The 11,742-nt window shown below is 42.0% G+C and overlaps 1 protein-coding gene across 1 annotated transcript in view; it reads right to left on the bottom strand.

The window, feature by feature from the left end:
* LDB3 (LIM domain binding 3) overlaps nt 1-991 on the bottom strand; it is a 123,611-nt gene extending 122,620 nt beyond the window's left edge. Inside the window, exon 1 of the mRNA XM_085229496.1 lies at nt 851-991. The gene's annotated coding sequence lies outside the window, so the exon portion shown is untranslated. The remainder of the gene's footprint in view (nt 1-850) is intronic.
* Between the last annotated feature and the right edge of the window lie 10,751 nt (nt 992-11,742).

Consider the following 11,742-nt stretch of genomic DNA (forward strand, 5'->3'; position numbering starts at 1 on the left):
ACACCTCTGTGGCACCTACTTCACCAAGATAACAAGATTTTCTTGTTGGTTTCTGACTTGTTTTAAAGAGAAAGAACACCAAAATACCTGTTGTTTCAGCAAACATGACCACCTCCTTCCTACGGCTGGACTCACAGTGCTTAGGTTACCAGCTTCAGACCGTGAAATGAGTCAACAGCAATCGGATTAAAATGCAGAGCTCATTTTCTAAGAGAAGCATTTGAACCAGAAAGAAGGCTGCAAAATGCTTTGCTGTTGTGTACGTGTCACTCTCCTCTGACTCTGGGCTGACACCAGGAATACTCACAGCCACCCTGCGACTGCTCTCGTTTGTGCCTTGCTGCAGGGGATTCTAAGCGATTGGAGAGGAAAGAAAAAGAAAAAAAAGAAAAAAAAAAAGCAGATGCACAGGGGGAAAAAAGGGTGAAGGGGCTACGTGCTGATCGCTGTCAGCTCCAGAGGGCAGGACAGAGTTGACACTGATGTCACAGGACTTGCACAGCGCTGGCTGGCCTCCAGAGAGCCCGGGGCTTGGCACGGCACAGCGAGCGCTCCACCAAGCTCCGACGACAGCTCCTGTACCGCTACTCCTGCCTGCACAGATACCTCACGAGTCGCTGCACCGCACAGCTGAGGCACGATGCGCCTGCAAAAGCGCACAGTGCCGCGAGGTTTAACCTTCAACGGTTCTCACTCCCAGAGTTAGACTCACCCACCCGCGTCTGCACCCCCACACAGCCTCCAGTGGGAAATACTTCTCCCCTACAGCAGCTCTCCGCACAAACTGTAGCAGAGCCGCTCGTGCTTCTCTTAGGGCGCCGGCGTCCCTCAACGGCGCGGCGCGACCCACCTGTGCCAGCCGCGGTGCTGCGAGCAGCAGCACACCCGCTGACTCCGAGCGCTGCGGAGCCGCCACACGCACGGGCGCTCGGCGGCCCGCGGACGCTCCCGCTGTACCGGGAGGCAGCCCGAGGGCAGCCCTGCACCGCCCCTGAGGGGAAGGAGCGCTGCTGCCCAGGTGGGGCCTTAAAGCGGCCGCCGCAGCGCGTGGCTAGGGGATGGGGGGCGTGGGCAGCGAGGGGGGCAGCCGCTGAGGAGTGCCCGACGAGCGTTCCTTTCTGCGCCCCAAAGGTTTTAAATCCCAGTTTTTGAACTAAAATCGCCCCTCGGCTTTGGTGGCAGAGCAGCAAAGTGACACAAAGCCGCGTCGGGCGCCGGGGCTGCAGCTACACGGCACCCACCCGGGTGCCCTCAGGGATGAGACGGCGGCCGGGAGGTGGGGAGCGTTCGGAGGGACACGGAACGTTCCGGAAGGCGGCGGCGGCGCTCCAGGAGGCAGCCCCGTGGGAAGGGGCGCTGTGGCGGCGGGGAGCCCGCGGCCCTCGCCCGGTACGAGTCTGTCACGGAACGGCCCGGCCCGGCCCCACGCGCCCGGCCTCGCGCTCTGCTTCAGCACCAGGGACAGGCGCTGCGCCCCGCCAGCCGGGGAGCGAAAGGAATGTCGTACCTAAGGCAGCGAGCTGGTCGGGTAATTAGTTCTACCGCAGGTTAAGGAGACGAAATCATCCTTACACCTCTTTTTTTTTTTTTTTTTTAATTTTGGTCTCAATTGCGATGGTTACTCCAGAAAGAAGAATCACAGAACTATAGAATCATAGAATCACAGAATTCCCAGCCTGGTCTGGGTTGAAAAGGACCACCATGATCATCTAGTTTCAACCCCCTGCTGTGTGCAGGGTCGCCAACCACCAGAACAGGCTGCCCCGAGTCACACCACAGCTTTGTGCAGTGTTATGACTAATTTGCAGCAGGGGAAACGAGCTTATGCTGACAGCGGTGTAGTCAGTTTGTCTTCTAACAAAGAAGGCAATTCGTAAAGTGATTTTAAGATGGCTGTTTGTGACTGCTGTTGTCTCGAGCCATGGATAAACTGCAGTACTTTATTTATTGGATTGCTTGCTGTTGTACAGCTAGCAAGTCTAGTTACCATCATCTGCGAGATTATCCTTGAGACTGCAATGAAATCGTACTGTAAAATGTAAGTTTCACTCAAATTAATTTATTTAAACTTCGTATGTGTTTGTCTAGGCACAGTAACATGAAGTGGAAATACTAAGTTATGGCCTGAAGCAGTGATGAAGCACCTGGCAGGAAGGCAGGGCCAATCCACAGGAGCACAGGTGCACACAATGCTGCTGAGTGACCAGAAGGGGTGGAGCCAGGATCCACCCCCTTACAGACCTCATTTAAGGGCTGGCAGGGGGTAGGGGGGTATTTTGTTGGAGATTCCTGTATATCTATGGTCTTTTGAGGGTAAGTAGTTTTTTTCCTTGTAGTTTTGTGTCTAGGGCTGTTGTATTTGAGCATTTAGTTGCTATGGACTAGGATGTTGTTGTTCTGTTGTTGTTCTGTTGTTGTTATTTCTATTACATTTCTGTGATACTAACCAATTCAGGTGGTGATACTTTTATACCTTACAATTTATTTAGGTAGTTGATATTTTCTGGTGAAGCTGTGCACTGAGAAGGTTTTCAATTAAGATACTATTTCACGGAATCAGAGTTGTTTGAGTTGGAAGTAACCCTTAAAGGTCACTTAGTTCATCTCTTGTACAATGAACAGGGGATCATAATGTTAGTATCGTATAGCAAAAGACCCGAGTATTTTTTTCATATCTCCTAAGAGGTATTTGAACCTGAAGAGTTTTTTCATATTTTCAGTTCTGAGTAATGCTTTTGTTGTGTCAGAAGCCTCTATCTTGTATGGGTTAATAGCGTTGCTTTAAAGGCACGTGATCTCCTTTAAGAAGATTAGGTGGAATAAACAAGGGCAGGACCTAGTTTGACTTTCTGTGGTGTGTGATGAGGCACTTCTGTATGTCCTGTACTAATTTCATTATATGTTATATAGATAGATAGAACAGTGTATATAGTCTCAGTACCATGTTTAAGAAGTAAGAATTGTAATTGTTAGAGGTTACATGGACCTGTGTTAATGAATGTAAGTGTGAAAGTATATGCTCAGTTATGCTTGGAGTTAGCCTTCACAGTTCTAAATTCTGCATCAGGTTTCTTCCTAGAAGTCCTCTTTAAAGAATAGAAGCTGCAAAATAACAAGCAGATCTTCTTAATGAAGTTCATTCATCTGCAGTAGTATAAATAGTGGCTTGAGTTAGAAAGCACTTCCCATATGGAGGGAAATTATACTTATATGATGAGTGAGAAAGTGGTTACCATTTAGATTATTCTATTCTATGTGAGACAAAAAGAGTTGAGAAGATTAAGAGCACATATCTTAACCTCTACCACACTTCAGTGACCTGAATTTCTACTCCCTAGAGCACATGTTAGCTGCAAAGTGTCCTTTCATCCTGTTCTGACAAGTAGCTGATCAGTTCTGCTTCAGTGTTTTTGTTTGAACCAGAGTGGGATCTGCTGGCTTGTTTGTTGCTCATTACATTAAATTAAGGCTAGGGAATTTGAAAGTACAGGAATTCTGTCTGCACAGCACAAACATAAATACCAGTTCCCAACAACTTGTGCTGGTCTTTGGGAAGGACAGAATCTCCTGTCCTGCACCTTCTGGATCACCATCAGAAAACCAAAGACTGTGATGGCAGGCCCTCCTGTGCAGAGAATCCTATTTCGTTTCTTGAAAGTGGCTTACTGGTAGGCTTAGCTATGCCATTTTCTCTGATGCTCTCTTGGTGTGATTGCTTTGAGCCATGAGTTTGAGCCTGTGTAATTCCCTTTCCTGGGAAATTCTGATAGTTCTGTTGAGGGTTAGTTCTGGATAAAGTGGCTCTCCCTTTGTAGCTTTAACCTCGTAAGATAGATCCATTTTTCTATGTTATCAGTCATTCACCACTTTTACACAGCTTCTAATGTTGCTAACATGCAAGGGCAAACAACTTAAAACAGTGAAAACCTCTAGCTGTTACATAGAGTTGAATGAAACATTCTTAATTGCAACCCATCATTGATTGAGATGTTGTATTTTTTCCAGTTTAGCTTAAAAAAAAAAAGAAGGCTGTGTATATGGTAAACTTCCTGGACAGTTCCTGTATTTACCTGAGCCACATTATTAGTCTAATGTTCCCAGAACAAGGTCAAAGCAGTGTTATGGCAGTGGATAATCCAATGAGGACTACTGGTGGGATGAATCCCAGTAAAAAAGCTTAACTCCTTATGTGGGCTGTTTTCCTGCTCGGAGAAAACACCTGGCTCAAAATGTCAGTGTTGTCTACACAATATCTACAAAGCTTGTGGATATCTTTTAGATAGAAGAGCTTGAATTCTCTTTCCATTTGCTCTGTTTACAGTCAGTTTATCAAGTAAACTTTGTGTTCTTCATTCCAGCTCACTGTTCAGCTGTGAATATTAAGCTATAAATGCATGCTATCTGTATGAAGGGGAAGGTATTGTGAATCTCCTCCCACCTGTTTCACTCATTATTTCTCTGCAGTTTTCAGTTGGAGCTGAGTAATCCATCATTACATCTTTTTAGCACAGTCATTGCTAGCTCTAAGTATGGAAAAAAAGTAATGATTTAAATCTTTGTGCAGTACTTCAAGTGCAAATACTGTGCCTATTTATGGATAAACTTGAGTTCCTTGGTAAACTGATTTGCCAACGTCACAGAGGGACTTAATGCTATACTCTTGCTCAGAGATTACTGCAAATTAGTGGCAGTTGAGTATCAACATGTTCAGTTTGATTACTTGGTGCTTTGATTTGATATTTGTTCAGTTGATCCTGATGGTTTATTGAAATGATTCTGAACTCTGAAGACGGTATGCTTAGCTGAGGAAACCAAACCAGCTGACTTTTCTAAATATTGGTTTAACTCAAGCACCACTTTTCCTTCAGAACTAAGTAACTGTGAAAATGTTGAATAATAATAGAATAATAGAAGCTTTAAAAAAAATTATCTTAAAACAGCTCTGTTACCTCTAGATTATCAAAATGAAGACTATCTCATCTACTGTAATGATCATTTTGTTGTCATAGGTATGTTCACTGTCTCATTGCAGTGTGTGATAAGGAATAGTGTATTGGAACTGTTGAGTCATGGGCTGAATCACTGATTGAGCAGCTGGGGGAAAGGACCTGGTGAGCCTTGGGAGCACAGGTGAAGGCAATTCAGCTGTTTGACTGGAAGGGGTGGAGCCTGGCTTGCATCTTTCTTAGACCTCATTTAAGGGCTGACTGCCACTGGGGAAGGATCTCTGATTGGAGATTCTTCCTTTGTGGAGTTTTTCCCTGGGAGCCTAGATTTTTAGAGATGGGTGAGCATTCCTTTCCTGTTTTGTCATTTTGGCGTTCCACTCCTGAGTTGCCTTTCCACTGTGCTAATTTTTCTGACTGTAACAAATGGAATGACCAACGCTTCATGAAAATTTTTCATCTAGCTGTAAACAGAACAGTTAAACTGGCTAAGCAGCTTTCCTTACAGTTCTGTACAAATAATTGTTTGGCCACTTGGGAGTTGTGGATAAAGATGATAATTTTGAAGTAAACTTGGCAGCTGCTGGAGAATGACTGCAGGTAGATGGCCATGTCAAATGGTAGTATCCCCAGTGCCTCATTTTTCAGGCATCAGGTTAAACAGTAGTGCCTCGAGAGGTAATTCAGAGTAAGTTACTAATGGAGTAGTATGTATGTTAAAAGGGTAATAGGACAACTAGATTTAAATGTAAACATGGCAGTTTTCATTTAATATGAGACCTGCTCCTAGAGTAATTCTGCTTATTATGCTGGCCCACAGCATCAGAGGTGGATTTTGGTGAGAGGGCAGTAATGGTGGAACCTTTCCATCAATGTTAACTTGTATTTTGTTGCTGTGAGGCAGATGGACAATCTGACAAAATGACATCTCACATGGAAGTGCATATGAAGCCAAGGGATGTTACTGAATTCCTCCATGGGGGGAAAAAATGAGCCCACTGATATTCATTGATGCTTTCTGAATGTTTATAGAGACCAAACTGTGGATATGAGCACAGTTACACAGAGGGTGGTCTGTTTCAGTAGTAGCAACAGCAAAGTGAAGGACAAGCTATGTTTTGGGCAGATCTTTACAAGCATGGCATGCAAGTTCTTGTTTGTTGCTGGCCAAAGTACATATCTAATGGTGGTGACTATATTGGGAAATAATGTTCTGTAGCTGTGAACTTGCTCTGACAGTTATTGTGCTTTTTGTATCTATTGTTTTTTCCATGGAAACGAATAAGAGGGATTACATTCAGAGCAATCTACATATTTGTTAGCAGTCTGAATTTTTTATTTGCACATTTCTCCATCCCTTTCTTCGTGTTTTCAGCTGTACTGGCAGTGAGGGAGGAACTGAACTCCAAGCAATTAGGGCTAACAGGTTTAAATACTGTAAATGTTGATTCCTATGGACTTGGAATCACTTTGGTCCCCAAATTCTGTGTTGCCTGTCTTAAATATTCTTCTATTTTCTCCTCATTTTCAACTACATCTATGTCATAAGATTAGTGGCTGTTAACTCCTGTGGTTTGAATTTGTGCTGTATGTATGAGTTCATGATTTGCTGTGGCAAGAACCACCTGGTCCTCAGGTGTCTGAGGACCAAAGGATTTAATACATTCTTAGTTTTTCAGATTTGAGGTAGATCTGCCCACGCAATCTGTGGATGGCCAAGAGATGTTTAAATATGTTTGGAAAAGTTAGGCTTATGGCTGGATTAGAATGGTAGGGTGAGGGAGCGTGCTAGTTGCCACAAACCTCATGTGACCCTTAATGAATGTGTTGCATGCCAGTTTTTAAGTAGTAAAACAAATCAAACTCAATTCTGAATGGTTTAAAAGGGCAGCCACTAAGTTTTCAAATAAAAGTAGTTCAGAATTTAAATTACTGTGAACTTACTTGAATATCTTGCTTTTCAGTTTCTAGTGCAGAACAAACATTCCAAAGAAATGTGCTGTCAGTGATTGAGGGATTTCTGTAAACTGAGGTTAATTAAAATAGACAAATTATACTCAATTTCAAGGGAATCTGGTAGAACCAAGCCACTAGCTCTTGATGAGGGAAGCAAGGGAAGACAGGTGCTTATAAGTCAGTCATATGTTGAAGGGAAAGCATGGTGTTCTCTTGACTTGTGAAATCAACCAATATCCTGAGTGCAGTTTGCACAAACTCTGCAAAAGCTGAGGTTATTGTGATAGTACTTAACCTGGGACTTCAAAAGGGTTTCAGTTGCTGAAGTTCCATCAAGTATTCCATGAACAAACAGGATCCCTTTTCTGGGACAATATCCAGTCCTGTGAGCTCTAGAACTGTGAACAAAATACTGATGTTTGTGGGAAATCTTCAGCAAGTGGGAAACAACACCAAGACACAAAAAGGTCAGTAGGGGATGCTGCTTTATTGCCGTAGGACTTTGTACTTTTGTTTTTAACATTATTTGGCAAATCTAGCTGTGATTTGAGATCCCTGTAAATTGCTTAAACTTGGCTGATTTTGTTTTTAGAGACTCATCTTTAAAAAGTCGATTTAAAAAATTACATTTCTCTGAAACCCAGTTTCCATCAGGATCCATATCATGTGACTCAGTTATTATGCACTGTTCTTACTGATGTTAATCTGTTCCTACCCATATGGCTTTGCTGGTTAGGCCATGTGCCTCTGGCTGTCTCTTCATAAAAGAAATCAACTGATCTTACCTAAACCCTAAATCCTGTATTTCCTAGATGTAACTTCCAATGGTATGGACTAGTCAGCTGTGTTGTTTTGGAAACTCTTGCAGTAATTTTGTTTTTTGAAATCTGGAGTTCAGGCAGCTCAAACTATTGCCACATTCATGACCTGAAATCTAGCAAGCAATTGCCTTTGTGCTGTGACCCGGTAACAATGGAGCATGTTCAGCTGTGATGGGGATTCTTTTCATTTCAGGAGGCAGCATAATGAAAGGAATCTGCCAGGTACAGCTCTCAAAACCATACTGTGGCCTCTTTTGTCCCTTCTGATATCATAATGGCCTGAGTTCTGCACTAGAGAAAAGTCGAAGAGGTTTGAGTCAATTGGGGGGGAAGGAAGCAGGGAGAAATCTGACACAAGATGGTAACTGTTGTATTCCTTTGCTGAGTAGTCTACAGGAAGGAGAAGGAGCATGTTTTGCATAAGGCTATTGTATTTCACAGTATTTCATGTTGTTGTCCTTTTTAACAATTACTTTATTTTGATGTGGTGCTGATGGGTATCGAAATTTGTTTCCTTTTTGGCTTCCTTTCGCTTTAGCTGTCTTCTAAAGTGACAGTTTGATATTCAAAAAAAAAAAAAAGAATTAAAATGGGTGAGATTTATTGAAACAAAGTTTTATGGAATGTTTGGGTTTTTATTCCTTCAGATGAAAATGTTCCTTGGAGTGTGCAAAGTAAAGAGTTTTTATTTCTAAAACTACATGAAAGTTAACTTCTCACCTGATGGATAATAAGTGAACATAAAGATCTGGAACCTGAAAGATTGATGCTTGTTTGCTTGTTTGTTTTTCAGATGGGATATAATTTTCAGAAGTCATCTGTGCTGTAATTGTTACTTGCCACTGAGTTGCCTGATACTACTGCCTCAACTTTGCCCTTCATAAGGTTAAGGTTCTTCTTGTTTCACTGAACAGCAGCAGAAAGTGAGTTTTAACTTGAGTGTCTGGAAAACAGTATTTCAAATAAGATTTATCAATATTTCAATATGCCTGTAAATGTCCTACAGCCTATTCAGGAAACATCCTGAATGTTACAATGAATACTGAATAGTATGTGACTTTGCATAGGAGCACTTGTTCTATCCAATGATATACTCTCAGAATTTTATCTGTAACTGGACTATTGTCTTATATATATGTGTGAAAGTTACAATGAAAACTAAATACTGAGGGAAATGACTAACAGCTTTGCTCTTGCTTTGTGGATAAAGCGTGCTTTGCAAAAGTTCCCTCAAGCAACTTTTTACGTATGTGTCAAGTTCATGTTCTTAGTGGCTGAATCTAATTATTTCTGACAAAGTGAAATGTTAAAGTTGGATTGTGATACTGAGAGCAGATCCTTTGTGGAGGGAGAGAAAAACAGGAGGAGGTAACTGTCTCTAGGAACTGTAATATAGGAGAACTACATGACTTCATAAATACAAACAGGAAACAGTGATGGAATAAGTTATATCACAAGGTTTCTTTTAGCTCAAGCTGTGTTGGATTCCTTGCTGAGACAGTTTAACCTGAGCTGCAGCTCACTTGTTCTTTGCAGCATATCTGAGACAAAGATATTTGCAGCATATCTTTGCAGCATATCTTGATTTAAGCCTGGTAGAATTAACAGGAGTGTTTCCATTAATTCTACTGATTACTGAAGTTATAGCTGTCACCAGAAGATCTAATTTGGCTTTTTTTTTTCCTGTGAAATTCTGTGCTTCATGCCTGAGTATTTATTCTAGTAGCCCAAATGAAGGTTGATCTTAAACATGTTCTCCTACATAAGGTCTCCATGGCAAGTGTTGGTTACAGCTCTCCTGAGAGGGGTCCAAAATATTTTTTGGTGCTGAATCCGAAGCGGTACTGCTATTTGTGTAAGTTTAATGATTGAAGAGTAAGGAAAAAGTTCCCCATCCAGAGGAATGAATCCTGTTTTTCCCAGCCACTGATCCTATTTTTTAACCTCAGGTGAATCCTAATCTTGAGAGCCAATTCCATTGCCAGAAAATGCTTGTACTTAGTATGCCAGCCAAACACTGTGAGACCAGATTTGTGGTTGAACATCACAAGATCCCGATATCTCCATGCACGGTGAGGTGATATCAGTGTTTGGAAAATGTACTAGCATTTTCCTATGCTGACATATCTCTTGCACCATTTGCTTTCCTCTGTGAGCCAGGTACATAGAATTCCTGTGTCATGTCTCTAGCAGAGTTCTGCTGCTGACAGGACTGCTGCAACAAAGCTGCTATTTTTCTAAAAACAACAACAACAACAAAAACTTGTACTCTGTATTAGACTAATTAGGCTAGATTTGCTTCGGAGAGAATGTACTAAGTTTATTAGGATTACACTGATCATATCCTCATTTCTTTGTCCTTGTAAGTGATGTCAAAGTTCACAGTTGTCAAGATTTAGGAATTGACCTATTTGCAAGTTTGAAAATGAGTGTTCAGGTTTTGAATTAGATAGGAGATGAGGAAGGCATCATAACCTTCTTTTGTTCAGTGTAAAATGTTTAGTGCATAGGATTGTGGCCCTTGTCTGAGGTTGCTAGGTCTGGCCAGTACTCATAAATTCTTTGTTTTAAGATTGTTTTTATATAAAGCTATTTATAACATGGGACTCTTCACATTCCTATGACATTGACAACTGCGAGGCTATAAGCACAAGTGTTTGAACTGAGATACCTGTTGCTCAGCCACTGAAATAACTGATACTGACATTGCTTTGCAGAAAAAGGACCTCTCTCATTGGAGTCCTGTGTAAATAGTTGTTACAGGAACAGAAACATACAGCTGCTCTGTCTGGGTTACTGAGATGTGATTCTTTCCCTGAGGGATCAGAGTAGGATGAGGGCTACACTATAGCTTTCCCTGGAATGTCCCATGTAAAAACATGGCACGACTCATAATAAGAAAAACAGGCATGCCTGTGAAATTTATCCATGTTATGTGCCTTTTTTCTGGATGTCAGACTTGCTGAAGGTTTTTCACAGGACTTGAAGAAAAGTACTCTTTGCTACCAGTGCAGGGAGAGAGATTTCCTTTTGTCTGTTACAATAATTTGAGTAAAACTATCTATAGTTCTGCAGGCTCTTTGATAGCAGTCTGTGTCTGCCTTGCATGAGAATGTGTGAACATTCATTTAGTGCCGTGTGATGTCCCTTTCTAGTCCAGTGCTGGATGAAAAGTGGATTCCCAGAAGTACATTAACTGAGCCTATAACCTGCAAAACATATGAACTAAGATCCTTGATAATATGTGAAAGCTGGAAAGATCAGCTGCTTGCCATTGCCTTTTTAGGTGCTGCTTCAGACTTGTCTTGCAACAAGCTTTTATTACACTGGTTCTCGACACCTTCTTTACAGGATCACAGCAATTTTGCCAAATTACTTGGAAGATCAGGCCAAATATTTTTACTTGCGACCCAAGTCTGAATTTGAGCTTGAGCCCATTGTGGTACAGAGCCTGTTAACTCACAGCACTGCTTGCTATTCCCTTTGCCAGCAGGCTGCTCTGAACAGCTGCTGTAGCATGAAAGGCCAAAGGCAAGTACCTCAGTTTTGCCCTAGTCCTTTCACACCTCCACGTCACTGGAATATGCCCAAGTGCATGGTGAACGGCAAGCAGTCTCACTAGTGCAGAACAGCCTGTACAGTTGACTTTAACTGAAACATGAATCACCTCAGTCCTGAATTATTTTAATCTGTTCAGTCATCTCTGTTAAGGGGTGTAAAGAGACAGCAAAGCGGAGAGAACGGCTGCCAAATAGAGGATACAGGACACAAATAAAGCTGCTAAAATGAGATGAAATAAGAACTATTAATGATTTATTCCAAATACCACTGGGGTTACCATGTTGATGACTTTAGTGAGAGATTCAGGTGTAATGAGTTTTGTGGGCTTTTCCATGGATGATTTTGGTAGTGCCAGTAGAAGTGAAGGGAAGGTGAAGTTGTTAGTTACACAGGGAATACACACGAGTTTTCAAGTGCTCCTAAACAAATTCTCCCTAATTAATATATGCTTTTCAAGC

This window comes from Meleagris gallopavo, chromosome 8 (genome assembly GCF_905368555.1).
Source record: "Meleagris gallopavo chromosome 8, MGAL_WU_HG_1.1, whole genome shotgun sequence".
Classification (NCBI taxonomy): Eukaryota; Metazoa; Chordata; class Aves; order Galliformes; family Phasianidae; genus Meleagris; species Meleagris gallopavo.